We start from the raw sequence: 25933 nt of genomic DNA, 5'->3' as shown, positions 1-25933 counted from the left end.
TTCGTCGTGAATGCCAAGGCAAGATTCTGAAGTTCTCCAATCTCATTTTCTTCTTATATTTCTTGTTCATAATATGTAATTTATAATCTATCTGATATTATGCCCCGATTCTAAGTAACTTACAGTATCTGCATGTTGTCTGTTCTATTACAAAGAATGTTTTTAATTGGAGGTTATAGTCTACAAGCTTGGCTGTTTAGCATTACCATCCTGGTGCACAATACGCGATAATCAAACGATAATGTTCACGTTTCCAGGGTGACTACCCCCTTTAATGATCTCATCGTTTCCCTTCTCCTGTGATCATCATAAGCCATTTGTCTTCATGTTGAGGGATGCGTTTATTCGCCCTCATGCCTAGAGCTAATTTTCCTTTCTCCATTGATTAAGATGTCTGAGACACGTCTAAGTGTCAATTAGATTTCACCACCCCCTCCCCATTCTCTTATTCTCTTCCTCCCTCTCCTTCTTTCTTTTGCGCTCTCCATCCCTCTCCCCCATTGTACCGATCGCCTCCTGCAGCTTTTAGTCCAATGCCAATTTATTCAACACCCATTAACCACCAGTGGCTAGACAGGATTCCATGCCAGGCAAACTGTCATATTTTACTCTCCATGTAAGGGTTGCCTTCCATTTTTACCACTGTTTGAGTAGTTTAATCAATTTGTACCCTACCGAATGAAGGTCCCATAATATTTGACACACATACACCCTCACCCTCACACACACACACTCCACACACACACCGTCACCTTCTCTCCCTTTAAAAATTATGTTTTTCACTTTCTTGTTTTCCTTAATTTGTTTATTTTTATTATTTCAATATCACTGAAGGGCATGATTAGATTCATAAATTCCCCAATGCTTTCATCTGTATTTATTTTCATCTACCTTTCGAAACATACAGGGTGTTTAATTTCTTACAATACTTATTTTTAGATAATACCAAATCTAATTTTACAAGTTATTTTTAAGATTACTGTTATCCCATGTATACAATTATTCTACTCTACTCTTTTTTTTAATTTCAACATAACACTTATTTTATTACTTTTACATGTCATTTTGTTTTTGTCATCGATATTGTATATTATTTTGTATTTTACCTTGTACAGAATTTCGCAATTCTGCCTTCGGCTGTGATGAAGTTTTCTTAATATAATCCATTTCAATTTCATTTTTTCGAGAAGTAACGCTTATTCATTGTTTCCACACATATTTTATAGGTTTGTATTGAAATATAAAAATGAAAAAAAAAAAAAAAAAAAAGTATACATAATTGACCTCAATATCAAAATCAGGTCCACTTTCATTTTCGGGGAGGCATTTAACATGAAATTCATTTGCAGCCTTTCATACTCCAAACTCCCATTTCTGAAATTGACAGAATCTCTTCCAGATAGCTATTTCTAAAATTGGAACAGAGGGATTAAGAATGCTCGCTTGCTCCCAATCACTTTCTTGTCATCTTTTATCGCGAGGAAGTGTAGTCATTTTAATTAGCCTACTTCTTTGAACATAACGGGTTAACGACACACGATTCCGATGAATGAGGTTTTTCATGGGTGAAAAAAATGGCGTAGGTAAGATATAAATATACAAATATGATATAATTCGACGTATTTGTTTATGTTTAAACTCCCGTCCAAACGTGACCGAACTGCTAGATCATTATACAGGCTGATAATCATTTCATCAATCCATATTTCTTTAGGGTCGTTAACCATTTAAAAAAATCTTATTTTCCCAGGGTAGCCACTTAAGCCTTAGCGGATCTCCTAACGAGCTCTGCATAACATATGTTATTATTACCCTTAATTCTTATACGTCTAGCGCCTGACAAGATGATAGAAGATTTATATCTTTAAGTATTTGATCATGTTGGTATAACTTTGCTAAGAAAAGGTTCACCCGTTAAAATATAATACTGTCCAGACAGGTGTGGTAATGCAGCAACATTAACCCTGATAGCGTGGGAAAAGAATATCATTCCATCCACCCTATCAGAAACGGTGAACCGCTCTTAAAAATGTGAATGTTTTACCCTGAACAATTGCTGCGTGTAATGAATGGCCTTACATGCCTTGTCATTCTAATGTGTCACCTCACTGTATAACGGTGGTGAGGCAATTTGCTTAAATTAACCTGCTGCTTGAAAGAAAACTGACACATCGAAAGGAGACATGCTGGGATTCCATCATCCATAATTTGTTTTATTGTGTTGAAACGTATCTGAACCAATGACGATTTTTCGGTAATTATCAGTCTCGCTTCTGTCATGTCAGTAGCACTGGGTGTTCCGGGTTCAAACTAAATCGGTAAGCGAGTGTCCTGCTTGTATCTACCAGATATGACCATGGCTATCAATTAATCTTAGACTGAACCCTACGTCACTAATGGCATTATGTCATCACATCACTAATATCGTACGTATGTTGATTTGGTAAGTTTCACATGATAGAAATGATGATACCCATTTAAAGTGTCCTTAACATTTTTGTGGGGCACACTGTATATAAATTATTCTGGGCTTGGCTGTCATTCAAACATATTCCCCCCCCCCTCTCCATCTCTCTCTCTCTAGATACATGCTCTATCCATGTATCTATATACCTCTCTCCGTCTTTTGCCTTTTCTCTCCATATCTCTCCTCTCTCTCTCTCTCTCTCTCTCTCTCTCTCTCTCTCTCTTTGTTTGATGGATTAGGTAAAAAGAAAAAACAGGCTACTTAAACTTGTAATTACTCTATACCCACAGTGGTGTTGCAAGAAGCAAAACATGGGAGAAAGTATCCAAACATTTCACCGAATATTTAAATTTTGTCCGACTTTCTCTCTCTGCAATAAGCTTATCTGATCTTTCATTGACGTCTATCCCCAAAACCTATAAAGATTTACGGATTTGATAAATCTTGGGATCTAAAGGTATGTTACAGGAAAGAAAAGAAAAGTCACTATATATAGCTCCAGGCAAAAACACAAAATTCACACATGAATACAAATCGTACAATGGTCATTGAAATAAAACGCTGAAAACGGATATATATTTTAAAAATATTACATGATTGAAAGTCGCGATCCCGATTTCTATACCGTTTGAGTAAAAATAACTTAACACCTCACAAATCCCTAATTTAAGTAAAGAATGAATTACAAAAACACATAATTATCATATATTGCCTGTAAGAGTATCTTATCCCAAATAATTTGATACCATGTGGTATGCGTAAACGCTTGGATAATCAGGAGGTATTTTTTTACTGTGATGTAGTGTTCGATTTGCGCAAAAGTAAGGTATGGTTGCGATGAACAAATCCAGATGCCAAGGATGACATAATCCTTCATGAGGAAGTTATCATATTTTCAAACCCCTTTCCAAAAAATAATATCTTGAGAATTTATACTATAAAGCATTTATTAAACGATAATAAGTGCTAACAATAGGGATCTGAGATGTTTTTTGTTTCTTTTTCCAGCCCCTCCTTCTTATAGAATACAACGGATGATACTAAATGTCTTTGTAATATATAGTGTTTTACGATCTAATCTAGATAGTCATTTGGTGTCACTATGTGTCCCGATAATTCATCAGTTTTCACATGTAGGTGATAATACTATTCACACCTAGAGAAAATTACAAATACACTGATTTGAGTACATAATGTTTATATTTACCATTTACAAAGTTTGCGAGAACTCACATAGGCACCAGTTCTCACCAAGGTAGATTGAGGTTATCTTAAACAAAGTTTGACCCAAATACACCTGTGATACAAGTATATCCCCATTTAAAATGCGCTTCAACCACCTCATTTTTTTTCTCCTCTCTCTATATCCATTTTTTTTTTCTTTTAATTTTTCTCTACCTCTCTCTCTTTCTCTCTCTCTCCTTAGTTTCATCCTTCCTGTACCTGCCCTTTCTTCCTATCCTCTCTATATCTCTTTCTCCGTCTCTCGTGATTTTTTTATTTATTCTTTCGGCCTCCGCTGCTGTTCGTTCATACCATTTTTATTAATATTATTGTTATTATTCTCGCTTTATATTTCTCTTGTAATTCATTTCGGTCTCTATACTAATCTCTCTCAGACCAACACATATATACCCACACTTATATCAAGATAAATTAAACTAACGAGAATGCCATTTCATTAACTTGCGCATCTACAGCTTTCAGCGCGGTAGAAAGTACAATTACGATATATTGAAAAATGCATCATTCAGCTGAAGTTTGAAAGAGTGTCCTCTAAATATGACTTGGGGTTATTCTTAACACATTTTTTTCTATCATGGAAGTTATCAAAAAGATAGATGACAAAAAGCTAAAGAAATAAACCAAAATGGTTAGAAGCTAGGCGCCGGTAATAGACTCTAAAATTGGTCGTGAGAATCTTGCAATGAAGCAACTGGGTGAATGATATTGGAATATTTAAAGGACAAGTCCACCCAAGATCATATTTCAACAATGCGTAGAGCAAAGATCATTCGTAACACCACCTGACCACTGCAATATGGGTGTCCCCGTGGGTAGTTTTGACTGGTATCATGCTATAGACCATGGATGTGATGAATCAATGATTGGAGGTAAAACGAAGTTTGGCCGCAAAATGGATATAATGATTGTAAGCTATGGAATTCTTTCCATTATTTTTAAGAAAAATTGTAAATTGCGAAAAAAAAAATGCTCATCAAATACTCTCGCATTAAAAAATACTTGTTGAAAATATTGGTTGAACAGTTCGTGGTGAAGTGTTATAATTATACATGTACCGTGGATGAAGTGTGATTTTTAGAGGAATTGGGTCCATTTGTTATCATGATGGAGATTACAACACTTAAGGGCGATTCCATACGTGTCGTACGGGACATTTTGTCAACAATTTCTAGTCTCTTAGCTGATTGCTTGAGCAATGAAAAATTATTTTTGATCAATAATAAAGTTATAGTGGGTAGTCATGTGAAAAACTGATTACCAACAAAAATATTTGATTATGGCTGAATTAAGGGCGACAATGTTGTGTGTCGTACGGGACTCAGAAATGTCCCGTACGACACGCAACATTTTTACCTCTAATTCACCCATGGACAGCATATTTTTGTTGGTTGTTATTTTTTCATATATCTACCCAGTAGTACTCTATTATTACCACAAAACAAATTGAAGTTCTTCGTTTGTTTGGACAATAGGTTGAAAAATGTTGCGAAAATAGCTGATTTTTCTAGCATGGAATCGCCCTTAACAGAAAACACGTGATCTCAGTTGCATTTACTACAAACATCCTTTCATCACCTTATGACAGATTTACCCATTATTCAAATTTATAACCTGAGTTAAATGATTTTTTTAATTCATAAAAAAAAATCGTAGTGGGCGGTAATTGCAAAATTGAAATAAATTACATGAATTAGCACAAAACAGTTTCTAGAAACTTGATATAATATGAAATAACACTTGTTTTTTTTATTATTAAAACAGCATGGATGCGAGAGAAATAAGATAAGTAACCAATTTCCCTCAGTCGAAATTTGCAGATAGACTAAAATAGGATGGTAAAATAAATTAATTGACGTGCGTGGGTTCAACCCATCTTAGAAGTGATTAAGCTCTCCAGATTATGGGACCCCGTAAGTCTTTTTATGGTTTGTTTGATTTTAATCTAGAGACCTGACCCATTTTTGTTGAATTAGATTGGGTATGGCACGCCATTTACCATATGCTTCTTAAAAGGGGTACTTTTATCGGTCGATTTATTTTTCCTCTCAGAACTGAGGAAGAAGACGTCGTGTATGCAGAGATCGGATAGCTAATAATGATGATTATATTCATAACACATACATGTACTCGCAACCCCTCTGCACACACACAGCCTCATCCCTACAAAAGCACACGCATTATATATATATATATATATACGCTGTTGGTCATAAAGGTGGAATATTTATTTTTACCCCAGTTTAGGGAAGGATTTTTAAAAATTATTTATTTCTAATAGATCTAGATAATGGCATACATTCTCAGATTTTATTGAATACTAATTTGCGAGTATTTGTTTTGCGTGACTGCTTCATCATATGTGTGTTACTATGCTAATCAGCTAAGGGACCTACGTCCTTAAGTCATGATTGACAGTAATGAGGATTAATGCCTCACAAAAGGGCACTGATATATAGCTGATCGACACGATTTTTATCCTGGGGCCTCACAGTAACGAGGCCATTGCTTAGCCCCTGAATCATGACTGTACGCAGTGTTTGCTAGGGTACGCGGCCCCTTCCACAAATCCCCCAAAACGAAGAAAATGCAATAAATTGTCAAAAATTTATTGCATTTTCACCCGGCCCCCAACAGGAAAAATTCCTCTGTAGGGCCATGCATTATGGTTCAAGGCATGGCCACACAGAGAAATTTTTCCTGTTGGGGGCGGGGGGAAATTGCAATGAATTTTTGACAATTTATTGCATTTTCTTCGTTTTGGGGGATTTGTGGGGGCGGCCGCGTACCCTAGCAAACACTGCGTACAGTCATGATTCAGGGGCTAAGTAATGGCCTCGTTACTGTGAGGCCCCAGGATAAAAATCGTGTCGATTAGCTATATAAGTGCCCTTTTGTGAGGCATTAATCCTCATTACTGTCAATTATGATTTAAGGAAGTAGGTTCCCTAGCTGATTAGCATAGTAGCACACATATGATTTAGCAGTCACGCAAAAGAAACACTCGCAAATCAATATTCAATAAAATCTGAGAATGTATGCCATTATCTAGATCTATTACAAATAAATAATTTTTTTAAATCCTTCCCTAAACTGGGGTAAAAATAATTATTCCACCATTATGACCAACAGTGTATATATATATATATATATATTATGGAATAGCATTGGTTAACCAGTTGTTCAAGGCAGCGATAATCTACCCCCAACCCCCGCCCTACAACTGCACCAGCTGTATTGTTACGTGCGACACAGTTCGTGGTATATGTTTTATTATTTTTTAAAGGTCAAAATCTCTAGAGTAAAATGTATTTTTAGTATATGAAGACGAGGGATTAACGCTTGGTATTTAAAGTTTGAAGGATGCTTCTTCCCGACTTGACACAAAAATCGAAGTTTTCAGTTACAAATCTTCTTTTCGCAAAACAGCGAAGGTTTCAAAATGGTCCTCTTAATAATCATCTCAAGGGAACATAAATAAATCCCTTTGGATGAAATTTTCCTACAAATATCTAATCCATTTGCTGTAGATTAACCTAACTCGGTGTTATTTCAAGCTAGACCGTGTATGGTTGTCTCACAAATATGCATCATTTGAACTTTATGGTACAGACAAGTTTGCAATGAATATGAAATTCACTATTATTTTAACTTGGTTTTATGTAAAGAAGAGAAAGGAAGGAAACGTATTAGTGATTTTTTTTTTCATAAAATTAACAATAATTCCTAAAACAGGGCCAGGGGAACAATTTTTGAAGAGGGAGTGCTGGTTTGGAGTAAAAAAAATGACAAGCAAAAAAAAGGTTGAGAGTGATCAAAGTTCTTATTTTTACCATACCAACTGATTTCCAGGGGTGCTACCTACGGTGTGTAATACCCCTTTCATACTGACCTCCGCCTCGCATTCCTCACTTCCCCGGCGAAAAAAAAATGTACCCGTTCGCACTGACATTTCTTCCCCGGCGAAAGTGAAAGGGCGATTGCAGAACAAAACGAAAGAAAATTGTAAACATTACTTTTTACCTATTACAAAAAGGTAAAAAAAAAATAATTACAACATATTTTGGAAGTATTACGAGAAAAACAAACAATATAACCTTGTTTTTATATTTTAGCGCATTTTATACATGTAGAAAGTGCTTTTGAAAAAATATTGTTAGTAAAAAAAATTATGTTCGAGGGTATCTACTTGGCCATGTAGCATTCAGCTGAGCTTGCAACTTAAATTATCGCGCGCGGAATCTCGGACTTCGGGAGAGAAAAAAATTGACCTCTGACGTCATTAAAGAGGAGAAGTTCTCCGGTTTGCTTTCATACTGGCCTTTTCACCGGCGAAATTCGCCGGTGAAACAGTTTCGCCGGCGAAGTTCTCCACCTCTAGAGGTGGAGAAGTTCGCCGGCGAACTTCACCGGTGAAGTTATCCTGTGTACCTTTCATACTGGACACTTTCCCCTTCGCTGGCGAACTTCGCCGGTGAAGTTCGCCGGTGAAAAGCGCAATAACATAAATATCAAGGGTGCTTCAGCACCCCCGCTTCCCAAGGCCATGGAGATGCATGATTGTTTTAATTGTATCTTGCTCGCATGCGAGCTGCTGCACATGATTTTAAATAAATTCCATAAAAGTATAATTTCCTCAAAATGATGAAAGTACCTTTTTCATTGCGTTCTATAAATATGTCACCAGACGCATTATTTCACATGCTTATTTTGTAATATCATGAGTCATCATGCCGGGCCATTTCAAAATGGAAATTTATAGAATTCATATTACATGACATATCATGAACTCGGGAAAGCAGCTGCAACTGGCTCGTATATGACGTCACAAGATCACCCCCCCCCCCCCGTGGACTTTCATGAAATTTTATGTTTCTCTTTTATTTCATTAAAACCGATCACCGCGCTGAAGCGTTTCTAAGATCGTAGCCTACCCATCACTAGCAACATTAACATAATGAGCGATTCTAATACCAGCATCGAAAAAAAATCTTTATGGTATTTTGTACGTTTCTTTATCATGTCTATAACCTGTTCATGAATTATTTCTAGAACAGGTTAGTAAGGCATACTTACTACAATATTCGGAACCCATTTTGCACACGTTAATTGCAGATATATCTGACAAGCCTCTAACCAGCTATCGGGTTTCAAGAACAATATTCTTTTTATTTGTTCGTTTATTCGTTTATTCATTTATTCATTTATCTAGTATCATTTAATCAGGGTAGCCGCGTCAGATTACTGTTTTATTTAGAAATCTTTTGTATAGAATACTGTTTTCCTCCTTTAATTTGACCCTAATTAATAGGTTTCGTTTGTTTGTTTTCTAAAAAACGTCATTTATTCATTTATCTAGTATTATTTAAACAGGGTAGCCGCGCCAGATTACTGTTTTATTTAGAAATATTTTGTGTAGAATACATGTTTCCTCCTTTAATTTGACCGTAATTAGTAGCTTTCGTTTGTTTGTTTTCTAAAAAAGCAAGTATTATTTCATACAATCCACTCTTTAATCTACTGTTATTCATTCAACATTGGTTAAATATATATTTATGTTAAAATGTTCATTATGTTAAAGGTATATAACTGTAGTCTACTCCTAATCTTTCCCCATTCCTCCTTTTGACATTAGTTCTTCCTCTGTATACATTTCTCTCTGTATCCCCTTTCCTATGTTATACATTGATATACGTTGTTGTTGTTTTTTACTGTTTGTTTGTTTACTGAAATTTTACTCTGTACAAATTCATGTAATTCACCCTTTGGCTGCTAATTGAATTTTTATCACAATAAATACCATCTATCTATCTATCTCGCAGTAAAATACCGTTGTACTTAGGGGCCCCGTATAACATAAAACAAAACAAAATACAAGCATATATATATATACAATACATGTGGAAAAAAAATCATGAAAAAAAAAACAAAATCGTGCTTTCAAGCAGATTTGTTTCGTCTTCAGTCTTCAGTTTATCTTTACTCCGATGCCCTTAGTCTAGCATTCATCAATTCAATGGAATTAATTTTATATTCTACCAAACGCTATAACCATATATGGTGTTTTATGCCTTAAAAATTTCCTTTTTACTTTCAACAATTTCCGAGCATTTTCTTCACAGTTAAATTATTTAGTGCTTCAAAAATTGAAATATAGAGTGACCGAAAACACCATCTTAATTTCATCCCATACACTTATGTGTACTATTTAGGCGTCTACAAGACGCCTATTTACGAAATCGGGGTTTGCCTTGTATAGTTTTAGCTTTTCATTCTCAATAATGGTTGTTTTCAGGGTTTATTAGTTCTAATACATGCACTTGTACACATGTTTCATCTTGGTTTGATATTTTTTTTAATCGGCTGCTCACAAAGTTAAACAATACCTTTAACTAGAAGTGTTCCGCTTCCACAATGAAACAGAGATCAAAGTTGACCAACCACCCCAAACATGCCAAAACCAACAATAAGTCACCGGGAACGTTTTTTTAAATATTCAAAATAATATTTTGGTCTCCAATAAGCAAAATTTGGAAAATTGCCTTATCTGAAAGTTATAGTAATTATTCTACTTCATACAGCCATAATTTGAAGCTGTAAAATTGAGAAAGAGACAAACAGAAGAGTTTCTTTGACACTATTTCCCCGGACTGCTTCTGCTTGGATATTTTACAAAGATTGCACAACGTGTACATCTCATGCTTGTGTGAACCCTGAACCTTTTGTTCTCCTTATTTTTGAAGCTCTCGCTGAATTTCTTCTGCATTCAATAAAGTACTCTTGAGGGTTACTATTGAATAATTTTGACAAGTCATATATAGTTTTATAGCATATGATAAGCTTTTTGACACTCAATAAAAATTGAAATCTAAAAATTCATCTTGGCAACGAATGTTGGTTTTCAAGTGGCTAGTCACAAAAAGAACATGGCATCTATGATCTATCGCATTAATAAAGTATAGCATTCACCATTGTTGATACATGTATCGGAAGCATACTTGAAACCACCACTCATCACATTTTTATTAAGACAATTTGAAATGATCTCACGCTTACCTCCAGTAGCGAGATTCCACTCATCGTTTGACGATCGTAGATCCCGAAGACGATCCCCTTGTTGATTTGTAACATATCCGACACTCAATCACCGATTGATAGGAACAGCGAAGACGGAAACGACCCCGGGAAAAGTTTCTCTGTGGAGGACGAGAAGTGCGAAATTTATCATTACCAACGTGCCGCACTAATGTAATACGGACACACACACATGCATCTATTTTTCGGTGCCCCCCCCCCCCCCCCGTTCTTCTCCTCTGATGCTCTCTCTCTCTACATCCCCCTCTCTCCATCTCTCACGCACACTTTCTGTCTCCTCTTCTCTCTCTCTACCTGTCTGTCTCAATATCTCTCTTCATTTATTTTCCCAACTCTTTGTATGTATTTATCTCTCCTGATTCTCTATTATGTATTTATCTCTCTCCCCCCCCCCCTCTCTCTCTCTCCCTCGCTCTCTTGCTCTTTCGTCTCTTCTCCTCTCCTCTCCTCTCCATAACCCCTTTCCCTTCCTGCATCTCTCTCCTAATAGCCTTTCTTCCCCATCTCCTGCTCTCACTATCCATTCTTACCCTGTTTAACTCTCACCCATACACACCCACACTCACAAACACTATGGGCATACACCCACTCCCTCTCTATCTCTCTGATGTTTCGTCATGCTTTTGTCCCCTTTCCATGGCATCATGTAAACCGTAACTTCTTCAAGTAAGAGACCGGGTGATTCCCGAGCTGTGAGATGCTAGTCATAGTTGGTGTGATGATGAAGAAGGATGGGAGAAGGTTCAATGAAGTGTTTACCTCGTCATTAATACAGGCAACTGTTATAAGCTACGGAAATACCAGTACCTGATTGGCTAAGACCGAAGTTTCAAGGAAAATCACTGCGAAGATGCCTCAGCAACGCTTCAGACATGTCAGAGGTATGAACTGTGGAGTGATGAAGATAGATGTTTCGAGTGCTATAGAACAATGGAGATTGGTAGTGAAGCAGGAAGTGTTTGGGATAACAAGGCTAAGTTGAAGGGTTTTAAAGGAAACCAAAATCCAAGAAGAGAAGCAATTTTATTGGAAAGAGTAAAATGAGAGGAACAATTTAAAACAAGTTTCATCAAAATCGATTATAAAATAAGCAAGTTATGGAAGTTTAAAAAGTCTTGTTGTACTTTCTATGAGGATCCTCAAATTGGCAAAGGTGCTTAAAAATGGCTGATTTTGTGGACAACTCTTCATTTGTTTTGTACACAAATTTTCAGATTTTCCTCATTATCTTTCAAATTGCATCTTGCCTCCTTCTGTGCACAACGTATGTCATGGGAAAATATAATTCACAAAACATATGTCAAGGTCAGGAGGAGATAATGTAAAATATGTAAAATAAAGGGGAAAATATGAAAATTTGTGTACAAAACAAATGGAGAGTTGTCCACAAAATCAGCCATTTTGAAACACATTTGCCAATTTGAGGATCCCCATAGAAAGGACAACAAGACTTTTTAAACGTCCATATCTTGCTTGTTTCATAACCAATTTCGATGAAACCTTTTTTCAAATTGTTCCTCTCATTTTACTCTTTCCAATAAGATTTCTTGGGTTTTGGTATCTCTCACCCCCCCCCCCCTCCTTCTCTCTCTCTCTCTCTCTCATCATTCACCTTCCCTTTTTTTTTTACTTCTCTTCTGATTCACTCCTCCACTAGGTTATATACAATCTTTATCCCCACGCTCGTGCCTTCCTTTCCATTGAGATATTTCAATAAAACCTACCATACAGTGATTGCAATCAACATTCGACACTCTTAAAGATTCTCGATTTTCAACACGAGAATAATACGGGTATTATCCCCTAAATTCCGAATTTATCACTTTCCAAATTGATGCCTTTTTGAACGGATTTTCACCCTTACTGCTTTACTCTCCGCGGTCTACTTTAGCCGCTCTCATCAGCCGTTGAAACTGTCTGATATCACCCGGCTTCTCTCATCAATTTTACATGCATAGGCGCTATTTTATTGAAATGAAATCGAGATAATGATGGGGAAAAGGGGAAAATGAGAAAGAAAAGAAGATAAGGCCCATCAAACCTGTCGGCCCATGGGAACATTTCATTCTCATAGTCACACAACTATAAAGAGTAATCTATCAGTCATTAGGGAAGATACATATAAAATCAAATGTGACTATGGCCGTGCATGACGTATGCAGCCTTGGGGTTAGATTGTGATTGCTGAGCATGACATATTGTGCAAAATAAGAATACATTCTCTCCACAAAGCTTCTTCTTCTCTTCTTCTTCATCTCTCCTCCTCCTTCTCCGTAGTTTTCTTTCTTCTTCTTCTTTCTTTTCCCCTTTTCTTCTCTATATTTTCAATCGTTCTCCGTCTCAATCAATTATTAATGTTCCTGTTGTTTAATATTAGAAGCTATATCTTTCTCTTCTTTATCTTCAGCCGCCTCCTCCCTCTTTTTTTTCTCCGACAACTATTGTAATACTTCTTCTTCTTTTATATATTCTTAATTTACTATTTTCATCTAATTCTAATTTGATGTAGCGTTCAGTACTGTGACGTCATAAGAACATATTTTGCATTTCGCAGTTTGTTTTTCATATCTCGGAAGGGTATGGTAAAAATCATCCACATTCAAAATTAGGTCGGAATGCTTTACCGGCCGGGGTCCCAGAAATGGTCACATGAATACTCAATGAGTCGTATTGAAGTTAATGTGTTATTGACTTTTGAAAGAAAACTTTGCTCATTCTTTATTATAGGGAAGCATCTAGCGTTTTCTACCTATTACATCTAAATTATTGTTTCAGATGTGACGTATGGAGCATTATTAATCACCACTCGATTTCAGGTGTGCGAGACAGGGTTAATTTTGTTTCAGCTTCGCTTTGGAAAAATACCTACATCAAACTCGCCTCGAAAGTGATAGTTTATACCCATCACCTTCACCAACGGCGATTATTTTCTTAATATCTCCATTATTTTGTACAGACATGAATCTTCCTCGGTATTCAAATAGCAAAACTGTAGGGGAAGGCGGGGTAAGTTGAGTAAATTTTTGTTTGCTTTTTTAATGTTACAACTATTATGATTTATAATCTTGTAGAAATAATTATCTTGCCTTAAAATTCAATTCTTGGGAAACACTTTTTACCTATATATAACATTATATCCCAACACTGAAAGTCACTGTCACCCTTAAAAAAAATGACAAATGACTGAACTTGCCCCACCCATGGGGTAAGTTGAGCCACCTTCTTGGGTAAGATGAGCCACAAAAACTATGTACAAACGGTATGGGACAAGAACGAGCATGACAGGTTTTTTTTTTCTTTTAAAGTCTTTTCACTTGCTAATTCTTTATAAATACTAACATCCTTAAAGTAAAACAACTGTCTTGTGAATTTGGTCCTTTCTGCCTGCATATCAATGGCTTTTCAACTTTAATTGAATATATATCCATTATCCATATGAATTACCATGGCTCAACTTGCCCCATTTTGTCTAGCTCAACTTACCCCTATCCGAACTTAATGTGATATTTTCACATCCACACATTTCTAATCATCCATCATGTAAAAGACTATGACAATGAGGATCCATACCTGGACTAACAATATTGTTATCATATCTTCATTATATTTAAAGATGCGTTTGGGTAATAAGCGCTTATCTATTTCACTCTTTTAAAAAAAATTCCCTCTAAAAAAATATTTCTTGTTTCAACGTTAAAACAATGTGGTGGGGTTAGGGGCTATGCAATTGGTTATCAATTATGGCACCATCACAATGTCTGACTCATTCATTATCGGCCTGGGGGTGGTGGCTCAACTTACCCCATCTTCCCCTAAGGGAAATCGATACAAAACACTAAACGATGAACATACATGTAATTTCTCTAACAGTTGGCATGAGTGTCAATAGACCTGATTTCAGTCACGGCCAAAGAAAAGTAAAAAAAAATTGTGAAGGAGTTTGAAATGTTCAAGCGAAATGCGACAAAGATGTAAATACGAATACTTGAATCGGAGTATCCTAGGCGGCGCCAGCAGACGGCCATTCATCTAAAATAAGTCGGCCGTCTCGGGCCATCTTTCGTGAATCCAGGTTATTTAATCTTGTTCATCAGCAGACAGACCCCAATATTTTTTTTTTTGGGGGGGGGAGGGGGTGATTTTACATTTATCATAATTGTTAATACATAGGGGACCTCTGACAGAAGGTGTTCTATCTAATTCTTATACATTCTCTTTCAAAGTAGACCGTTCAAAAATAATAATCCTTCGATCTCAAAATACTCTAATACTCTAAACAAGGATTCGGTCATGAATTTCCCACCCCAAACAAGGGCGGCACCAAGACGCTGCAGGGGTCTAGCCCCTAATATTGTTCAATTGATGACAATTAGATGGTGGAAAGGAGGCTGAAGAAAAGGAACAAATCAGCATGTAAATAGAGTTGTCTGGGTCATTCAACATGTTCAATACTACAATAACTCTAGTAATTGAATGAGAAAAAAAAAGGTCATCTTACACACCCCCCCCCCCCTCTGAATATCATGGCGCTTGCCCTGACCATAAATATAAACTATACTCTTTACACTATCAGACTTTTGAAAACGAAATTTTTGTTTTGATTTTGGCGGCATGATTTTATACATTTAAGGTAAATCATGGGTACTTAATTCCTCAACAAGCTGTGAGCATCGGAATTGGTAGACTGGCTTAGCCATGCTAGCCGGGGTAATATTGGAGTGCCGTGAGCACCTAACAAGGTAGATATGTGCGCTATAGTATATGTCTTATAGTTTTTCAGCCCAATGTAGAAATTACAACTTTTGGCAAATTGAATAATTCATGACCTTATACATGTTACTGTTTCCCGAATTTATCTTCAATTCAAACTTTTACTAATATGCCTCCTTGAATTTTCTTCTTTATTTTGCAGGCTAACTTCAGGTTTGACTGGATCCTGCTTTGTATAGTAACACATTCACATATTGTATGTCTCGCTCTTTCTGTGGGATAAACAACGTCAACCCATTGAAATGCACAAAAGTTATTGCCTCAAGTCTAGATTAACAAAGTAATCTACTGTCCATTCTCAGAATTTGAAAGATTTTTAATAATTGCTAAATCTCACCCTGTTACATGGGTTGCAGTAGATATAAATATAGCATGACACAAGCAGGAAGATAATGAATATTGATTTTAAAATAAGTATTGACAATTCGGACGGAATAATGTCATCATTTGTATGGTTTTATACGCTGCGATACCAATTTCAAGATTGTAGAGTTATAGAATAAGCTTGTATTCAGGATTGGCACAACGTACTACACTGGAAATGGGTAATTTTTTCCTTTCTGACTATAATTATTCAATGTGTAATTCTAACATTTAGAATACAGGATGAACTGCAAAAGATTTCATTGTAAAGAAACATTATGCATTTTCATTGTTATAGCTGTGTTCCAAATGGGTTTCAATTTAGAAAATTAACAACGTTTTTCCGCACCCTGGAATATTTCATTGATGTTTTGCTCTCTATTTTGGAGTTCATGTCTTCATTCATTTATTCCCTTTTCTTCTGTTTTTTTTTTCATTTTGGTCTTGGACGTATTTAATTGATTTCCGACACGTCTCGCGTGGAGCCTTTGGCACTTGACGCTTGTTATTGAGGACTTGGTCCTGAGTAGGGCACTCCGTCTTTCAACAGAGCTCGCGACAGAATTACTCGTTTCATTTTATTATATTATGAAACTCTCTCTCACTCTCACTCTCTCTCTCTCTCTCACTCTCTCGCTGTCCTCTTCTATCTCTGTTTTGTTCTTGGCGCGACTGAGATTTCACGACTTTCTGAAGACAGTATCATAGTCAGTAATGCATGCAAAGATCCATATGGAAATGATACCTAAATATGTTTGTTTTATTATATAGACAAGACAACTTCATACTGATGGGTCATTTTCTGACTCACTCCGTATATAGTTTATCATAATGAACACCTAAATGGCTTTTGTGGGGAGGGTCTCAACGTGAGGTTTTATTCCTATTTCAGGCAAAATAATTCATGTAGCTTCTGTTACAACCGATATTGTCGCAGCAACGCGTAATGTCACACCAACGCATAATGTCGCAGATTGCGACATTATGCCAAGAGCGTCCAACGCATAATGTCGCAGTCAACGCATAATGTCGTAACTTTTCTAACGCATAACATCACATGTCGCAACGCATAATGTCACAGCGGTATTTTCTTCAGGACTCGAGTTACAGATAAGATATAAAATATGCTTTCACTAAGTATTTTGAGACACGAGAAACAGAATTTAGTGATTTGGAAATCAGGATTACTCTTTGTATGGATATTCATCGGTTTATTGCCATTTCGTCTACTGCCTTTTTTTCCCACTATCGCATGGTCTAATATAATTTCGTCTACCATTAGTTAGTCAACTATCAACATAGTCCAATAACCAATTCGTCTAAATACCATCTCGTCTAATGGCCAGTTGGTCTAATAGCCGTTTTGATTATTATCATTTAGTCTAATTGTATTTTTTTCAATTGGTCCAATATCCACTTTGTCCAATATCATTAAGTCTCTTACCTTTTGGCCTAATAGCCAATTGGTCTAATAACCACTTGGTCTACTTTCATTTCGTCCATGTTCCATTTGGTCTAACTTCAGTTGGTTCACTAGATCACTTTGTCTAAACCCATTTCGGCTAACAATCATTTGGTATCGTTGCCATGGGTCCAATCACCGATACGTCCAATCACCGGTATTTTATTCAGGACTCGAGTTGGCAGCACGAGCCGAAAAAATAGATTTCGGATCTAAGAACAGAATACTCTTTTAATGTGTTGTAAGTCGTGAAATGGATGGGTAATTGGGTATCTTCCTACATTAATGTTAATAATGCAAGCAGAAGATTTTTGATATTCTGATCTGAAACTGGATAATCCAAGCACGTAATATATAGAACAAGCTGCGTGTCTCAATAAACTTGAGTGCGCTTTTTTTTTTTTTTAGACCTAGAATTTAGGCATTTTTAATACATGTTTTAATCATTTCATTTTATTTACTGTTTTCCGTTTCACAATGATATATATGATAAACATATCATAAAAATAAAGAATATAACAAAACATAACATCTTATAAAACATAATAAGGCCTATAGATTTGATAAACACAGTTAATAACATTAAGCTGCCTTTAATGATTTTTTTTGTATTTTTTAATGATTTTTTTTGTATTTTAGAGTAAAATAAGCAAAGCTTGTATGTGAGGCCAGCCCCTAAACTTAGTTTCATTACCTAATTTCACACACATGCATAAATATAACTTTGTAATAGTAAAAAACAATAATAGTAATGATTATCGATGTACACTTTGCAAAACAATTAGAACTGAAAAAGCATAAAAATATAAAGCGAGAGCTAAAAGTACTTCATATTCCAGTCCGAAAAGGGGTAAATTTAAGCACTTTTTCAAGCACTATGTATAAAAATTCTGAAGGGGATTTCGATGCGAGCGCGAAGCGCGAGCGAAAATTTTAGCCTATATAGTACATGGTGATTTTTTTTTAACAGATTGCTATAAGAAAGCATGAATGCTTGTAAGCAAGCAACCAGAGGACCGACGGCTTAAGGTCCTCTCCAAGGGACCTGGTAGGCGTAATGACTATTACCGATTGAGCTATCGCGCCTCTTTTGAGACATGAAATATTTTTTTTTTTTTTCCAAGTCTTCACCTCACCCTATTTTATTCACTCTTCTGTCACCTCTTATTTTTCCCTTTTTCCCTCCTCTCTTTCCCCTTCTTTTCCCTTTTCGTTCTTTCTTTCCCCTTCCTTTTTTTGCGGGGGGGGGGGCGGGCCTTTCCCTGGATCCGCCTATGCCCTGTCGGCGGATGGTAGAGGGGTTTTTTGCGCTCGCGAGCTGATCTGAACCACAAATCAGCAGTAGTACTATAACATGTCGGCAATGATACATAGTCACCGTAGGGATCTAGTGCCAGTAGACAATTATGGTTATAAGATGAAATGGATATGCCTATTGGACGAAATGATGATTGGACGAAATGGTGATTGGACCTATTGGTGATTGGACCCATGGCAACGATATCAAAAGATTGTTAGCCGAAATGGGTTTAGACAAAGTGATAGTGAAACAACTGAAGTTAGACCAAAGGGAACATGGACGAAATGAAAGTAGACCAATTGGTTATTAGACCAATTGGCTATCAGACCAAAAGGTAATAGAAGTAATAATATTGGACAAAGTGGATATTGGACCAATTGAAAAAAATACGATTAGACTAAATGATAATAAACAAAACAGCTATTAGACCAACTGGCCATTTGACGAGATGGTAATTAGACGAAATGGTTGTTGGACTATGTTGATAGTTGACTAACTAATGGTAGACGAAATTATATTAGACCATGCGATAGTGGGAAAAAGGGCAGTAGACGAAATTGCAATTAACCAATAAATATCCATACAAAGAGTAATCCTGATTTCCAAATCACTAAATTCTGTTTCTCGTGTCTCAAAATACTTAGTGAAAGCATATTTTATATATTATCTGTAACTCGAGTCCTGAAGAAAATAACGCTGTGACATTATGCGTTGCGACATGTGACGTTATGCGTTAGAAATTTGCTGCGACATTATGCGTTGCGATATGTGACGTTATGCGTTAGAAAAGTTACGACATTATGCGTTGACTGCGACATTATGCATTGGACGCTCTTTGCATAATGTCGCAATCTGCGACATTACGCGTTGGTGTGACATTATGCGTAGCTGCGACATTATCGGTTGTAACAGCTTCCAGATCATCCAATTAACCGTCAATTCAAAAAGTATACCTGTGTGGTTGTCATCAAGTTACGTAAACTAATGGATCAGTATCCATTGTGGTGGCTTTAACTGGATTTTCCATGAAACTCATGTTGTGAGAAGATAAATACATCGATTTGTAATTTGCCACGAATTGTCACAAACTTCCGAATTACTATGATTACGCACGTACGCAAACTTTTTCAGGGGAGGAGACGCATTATATATTATTTCATACTTAGTTATTTCAATTCAATTTATTTCAATCATAAAATCATAAAATATATATACAAAGTAACATGAAACAATCAAGATTTAATCTGATTGTGGCGTGTGATACTTCGAAAACTAAACAAAACCCAAGAATCAGACCGAGTTCAGTGTGTTGACGTGTGCACAATGCGACTGGTTCAATCTGCAATTTTAATACAGAATAAACAATAATTGTATAAACTGAATTGACAACATGTCATATCATGTATAAAGAATCTCTACAGATTTCCAAAACAGGCAAATAATGTTGACTTGCATTACAACTTAAAATATTCAACAACCAAGAATGACCTTGACATGCTTCAAGGTCATATCAAGTATAAGCATACTGTAAATGTCATGTATAGATTAATGTACCCTAAATTCACCTTTTTTGTAAAACAGCTTTCATAATAAATGAAATCAACTACGACAATAAATGCATTTCTGTTTACTTCTTTATGTTTACATGGTTTATGACAATGCATTCATCACGTGCCCGAAGGCGCCAAATTCAAGATTCTTGCCTATGGACAACCACGCCACGTACGACTGTATACTCTCCATTACGTAATGCATGCATGTACACGTATACGGCGTTTTCATTTGAACAAATTCACTCGGCATACATAACTTTGACACATTAATTTCATAACTTAAAAACCATATTCCACCTTGCCACTTGGCTTAAATGATAACATAACTAATAAACTTTAAGATAAACAAATAATACTCACGTCATTGGGCTCGTATCACCAAATTAAAGAAATTTAACAACAACTGTGGACAAGCAACATGCTTCCCATGACCAGACATAATAGCAATACGCCCTCAATCGGTAACTTCAAATTATTTAATCGATTTGAGTTTGAGTTTGAGATTGATGTTTTATTATCCAAAAAAAGGATATGAAACAAAACATTGCGAAACTGAAAGTTTTACAAAGGTATTAACAGGATAAATGGGACCAGAAAATAGCATGAAATGCAAATCGTGTCTGGTACCTTTAACACATATAAGTAACACAACAATGAGAATACAGTATGATATACATATGAACAAATGTTAAATACACACTTAAGCAACTAACTATCCTACATCTTGCGTAGAATATATTCTGTGATTAAATGCAAAGCTTTGGTATCTTAACTAAATAAAATTATAAAGGATTATCAAATATAATGTTTACAAAAAAGGCAAGAACCTTGGTTAAAAGTTCAAAAAAATTAATTTCACTAACATTTGAGATATCGAGAGTTTTACGAAACTAATGATAATACAATATAATGAATAGATATGAATAAATGTTGAATACATACTTAATCTAATGAAACAAAATAAAGTCATAACAAATTGAGAAATTACTAAAAATCTTCATCCTGTACACGACACTGATGATGAAATTGGAGACTAATATAAAAAAAATCGTGTTAGGCAAGGTCCCACAAAATAGGGGGAAAACACATGGTTGCACATGTTACAATATAATACAAATATACACACACACACTCAAGGAAACCGGAAAGCGACGGAGCTTATCAAATGGTAATTTTTGCAATCCTAATAATAATAATAATAATAGTCAGTTCTTGTATTAGCGCATAACACATTATGAATGACGTCTCTATGCGCTTCCAAAGGACTTGAATATTATATTATGCTCGGCATGTCAAGGAATAAATTCCTGCCAGGTACCCATTCACCTCACGTGGGTTGAGTGCAGCATAATGTGGATTAATTTATTGCTGAAGGAAACTACGCCATGGCTGGGATTTGTACCCAGAGTAAATAGAGTAAATGTGGGATTTTTTTAATAATATATTTTAGTGAATGTTTATACGATATTGTAAGTATGTGTAAAATTTAGGGGAGGGCAACTGCGCCTTTCCCTACCAAGGCTGAATACAGCCATAGGTTACCGCACATTTTGCGTAACATTTGCATAAAATAAGTCAAATCCCACACGCGTATACCATTTTCAATACAGTAGCCTATTATAGAATGACAATACCGGGATGAATTTGACTACCAAACATACAAACAGCTAATAGAGGGCGCAATTCCTTTAAGGGCAATATCACCATTAAGGTTTTCACACTCATTGTTTCGTAATTTACCCCCCCCCCAAAAAAAAAAAAAAAAAAAAAAAAAAAAAAAAATCCCTGCGAAATAATTATTATAGTTGAGATTGTCCGGAAAGGAGCTAGTCATTTGAAGGTATTTTCTTTGAGGGGTATTTCAAGTAGGCCTATTTCAAGTATTTTTCTTACTAGAGCAAGTATTTTCTTTTTCATACACTTTCTTTCTTTCTTTTTATGTCTCATTGTTAATTCATTCTATTCTCACTTTTATATCACAATAAAAATGTTATGGGCGGTCGTCCATGCGCCTCTCACTTGTTTAACAAGCACTGACGATCACTTCTTCTTGTGATCTCGAGGAGTCAACTTCGTGGACACGCGTTCAATGAAGAGTTGGTCCCCTGGTTGCTTGCTCACAGGCATTCGTGCTTTCTTAGCAGTCAGGTAAAACAACCTCGGTATAACAATAACAATAACAATAACAAAGTCGCTAAACCTCAGGGTTTTACAACTAAACCATTCTTGGATTTTATATACACCCATACTTGGATTTATACACTTGGATTTTATATACATCCATACTTGGATTTTTATATATTAGAGTTATATTGTCCTGCATTTCTGACAGTGGCGGACCAGGGAAGTGTTATAGACCCGGAGAAGACAAAGCATTGGAGGGTGTATTGTTTGTGAACAATGCTGTGCCACTCCAATGCTTCGTCTCCTCCGGGTCACGGTCCGCCACTGATTTCTGAGTTCAATTTTACATCTGTGGACATACCGGTACCTGTGGGTTATTTTATTCGCGTTTTCTGTGTGCAATAGAGGAGCTTCAAATTCATTTTCTTCTTTTTCGCGGACAAGATAACGCGATAAGTTTTCTGTTAATTGTGTTGGGATTGTGCAATAACTTCGGACTTCACTTTCGCAGTGATTTATCTCCCGCGGTCATCAACTAGAGCTCTAGTCGCGATTCGCTTTACGTCCTCAGCGGACTTAATCGCTCATTCACCGCTTACTTCCATATTTTCTCCGAAGCCTTTTTGGACTCTGTGAATCAATTCACGTGCTCGTTTGTGGATCAGAAGTCAGACAGTTGGTGAGTAGAACAAGTAGAGAAAATAGAAAAATTGTAGTTAGGAAATCACGTCATATCACATTCTATCACATCCTGTCAATTCCTACTAAAATGACATTATTCGGGTGCAGTCATTAGACAGGTCTAGATTTGAGATAAAGTAAATGCCCTATCCTAGGCAAGCCATAGCCTAGCCTAACCTAGCATTTTGTTTTGTCATTTATGACAATAAGCCAGTTCACGGTTAGCTCATGATCAACTTTTCTCCAATGACCTTTGTGATTTTTCATTAGGATAAGCACTATCATTTTCAAATGTAGATGTTGCGTAAGCTTTACCGGTAGAGTATTCGAATTCTAAGAACAAAAGGCATTGTATAGACCAGGTGACTAGAATAGTACATCAGGGATAAAGTTTGGAAATCTGTTTTATTGTCTGCCTTTGGCACATTTGACTATTGTTTAGGCTACTGTCAAATATCAGTGATTATGAAGGCTCTATTTATTACTCTTCAGCTTGGACGTGATAAATATTTTGAAAGGAATACATGAATAATCATCAAATCACAAATGCCTATGTCAGTGAATTTGAAAGCCACCTTCATGGTTGTCTCCAATGACCTTTTTCTGCTCGTGCGCAGTTTACAACCGTGAACAGGCTTATTTGATAAATGTTTAAGAATTGGATCTACAGATCTAAGCCTAAGGCCTATTATAAGGCCTAAGGGTACCGGCAATTTGAGGGTCCTGACTCATTCATCATGCATGGCATGCAACGCGAACAACCACAATTTTGTTCACGCGCGTGCGTACTCTTATTCCGAAGACGCAAGTCATGAATATTCATATTGGGGTCCGGAACTCTTGTGGGAAACACAATTTTGCATCCCGGGGTAGTTTATTGCGGGTCCGAGAATTCACACTAGCGAGTTTTCGCAAACCTATAGAACGCGACATTAGGGTCCGGTAACACAACAGTTAACGATTAATCATAGACTCGATTTTCAAGATTGATTGTACATTATTATATAGTCAATAGAATCGAACGTAGAAAACTGTTCTACAATCATTGCTAAGCTTTGTGTTACAGGCCCTATAGATCTGCTTTCCGTTTAAAATTCTTTCATGCGATACCAGCATGCCATTCCAAATTGCTGAAATCCCGATTTCATGCATGTACGACTGGTCATCATAGCATAATTATGCCTGCCTGAGCTCGCGGCGGGGCTGTACTATCATGACTATCATGACTCCAGCTGGCTGGAGACATGCGAAATGTAGATTATGACATGGATAAGAAAGTGGTTTTTCAGACAAATCGAGTACATATTGAGTGAGGAAAAACTTACTGAATTAAGGCTTAGATATAGATCATTACAGTCCATCGAATTGATGTTGCATCTAATGTGGATTATTGGTGGATCACTGGCAATTGATTCCATGCGTCAGATCACCTCTCCAGCTTAACCATTTCGCATGAGCTGATATGTACACAGCATATGCAATATGTCTATCCGTCTGAAACCCATCCGACTTTCCTTTTTTTCCCTTTCCTTGCTCCTCCTACACAAACGATATGCCTCTAGCACACAATGTAATGGGCAATATGTTTTACTTTCTCCCGAAATGGGTGATTAGATTCAAATTTTCGGGGGGACCACTTCCATTGACGAGTGGATACCAGGTGCGACCATGGGATTTTGAAAAGCACCCTAAACAAGGGAAGCAAGTCTTCCCCAGATTATGAAAAAGCATCTCTTAACAAGTATTTAGCGTGTGAAACCCTACCCTTAACAAGTATTTGACATTTGACAGAAAAGACGTAGCTTTCCTAACGAAATATTTCCCTTTTCTCAGTATTTTAAATATCGTTTTTTACACCCTTATAACGTTACATATACGTAACGTGCCCACTCTTAAAAAAGAAATCCCTTTTTACGCGTGGTCGTGCCAGGTATTCACTCGTCAATGTAAGTGGGGCCCCCGGGCGGCATCTCGAGCTCTGGGAGGAACCAAATGTGGCTCTGGAAACTCGTCCTAAATCGGATGTGTCGCTGTTACCATAGCAGTCACCAGAATTTTGCACACGAAACGCAGATTGAATGTTTCCGTTGCAGATGCGAAACGAAAAAAAAAATCTCTTCTCACACAACTTGCATTGCAGAACAGTGTCTTATGACGGTCCCAAAAGTCTCTCCCAAAATCAATAAACCGTCGTAAAGTCCGTCTGCGTTGCACAGCGAAAAGTTGGGAACAACTATTATGTGCGGGTAGTACAGGTTACTATAACAGCAAATCAATGAACACTGTCTTTATGGAGGCATTAGTTGCATTTTTACTTTGAATGCATTAGCGTATTTCTATTACAATGTACTTTGCCAACTGTTACATACCAGTCGTAATGGACGCATCAGTGGCGTAACAGGCGGGGGTAGGGGGCAAGCTGCCTCCCCCCCCCCCGGCGGATTTCACCGGGGAAATAAAAAAGGGAGAAGAGAAGAGGGAGAGAAAGAGGGAAATAAAGGAAGAAAGAAAAAGAGAAAAGGGAAAAAGGGAAAGGGAAAAGATTTAAGAGACAGAAAGAAATAACATAAATGGGAAAATGGAAGGAAAACGGGTAAAGGAAAGAAAGAACATGTGAAAAAGTATAATATCCTGAAATACTAATACATTAGCAGGATTAGCAAGAGAGGGATATGAAATTAAAAGATATGACTCGATGGCATGGGCAAAAGTGGCGGGAAAATGGAAGAAAGAGGCAAAAAGAAACGGGAAATGAAGGTAGAGCCAAAAGTTAAATTGGAAAATCAGAATAAAGATAAGGGAGAAGAAAAAAACAAAAGAACTTACCCAGGTAACAAGCCAACGTTGGCTCTACGTTGGAAACTTGAAAGTCGTTG

The 25933-nt window shown here is 36.6% G+C and overlaps 1 protein-coding gene across 1 annotated transcript in view; it reads left to right on the top strand.

Annotated features, from left to right (window-relative positions):
• Nucleotides 1–22702: 22702 nt before the first annotated feature.
• The window catches only part of LOC129275228 (sodium- and chloride-dependent betaine transporter-like), a 32154-nt gene continuing 28923 nt past the window's right edge, over nucleotides 22703–25933 (top strand). The window contains exon 1 of the mRNA XM_054912022.2: nucleotides 22703–23055. The gene's annotated coding sequence lies outside the window, so the exon portion shown is untranslated. The remainder of the gene's footprint in view (nucleotides 23056–25933) is intronic.

Source organism: Lytechinus pictus, chromosome 13 (genome assembly GCF_037042905.1).
Source record: "Lytechinus pictus isolate F3 Inbred chromosome 13, Lp3.0, whole genome shotgun sequence".
Taxonomy (NCBI): Eukaryota; Metazoa; Echinodermata; class Echinoidea; order Temnopleuroida; family Toxopneustidae; genus Lytechinus; species Lytechinus pictus.
The sequence above is the reverse complement of the archived record's forward strand: the minus strand, read 5'-3'. Positions and strand labels throughout refer to the sequence as shown.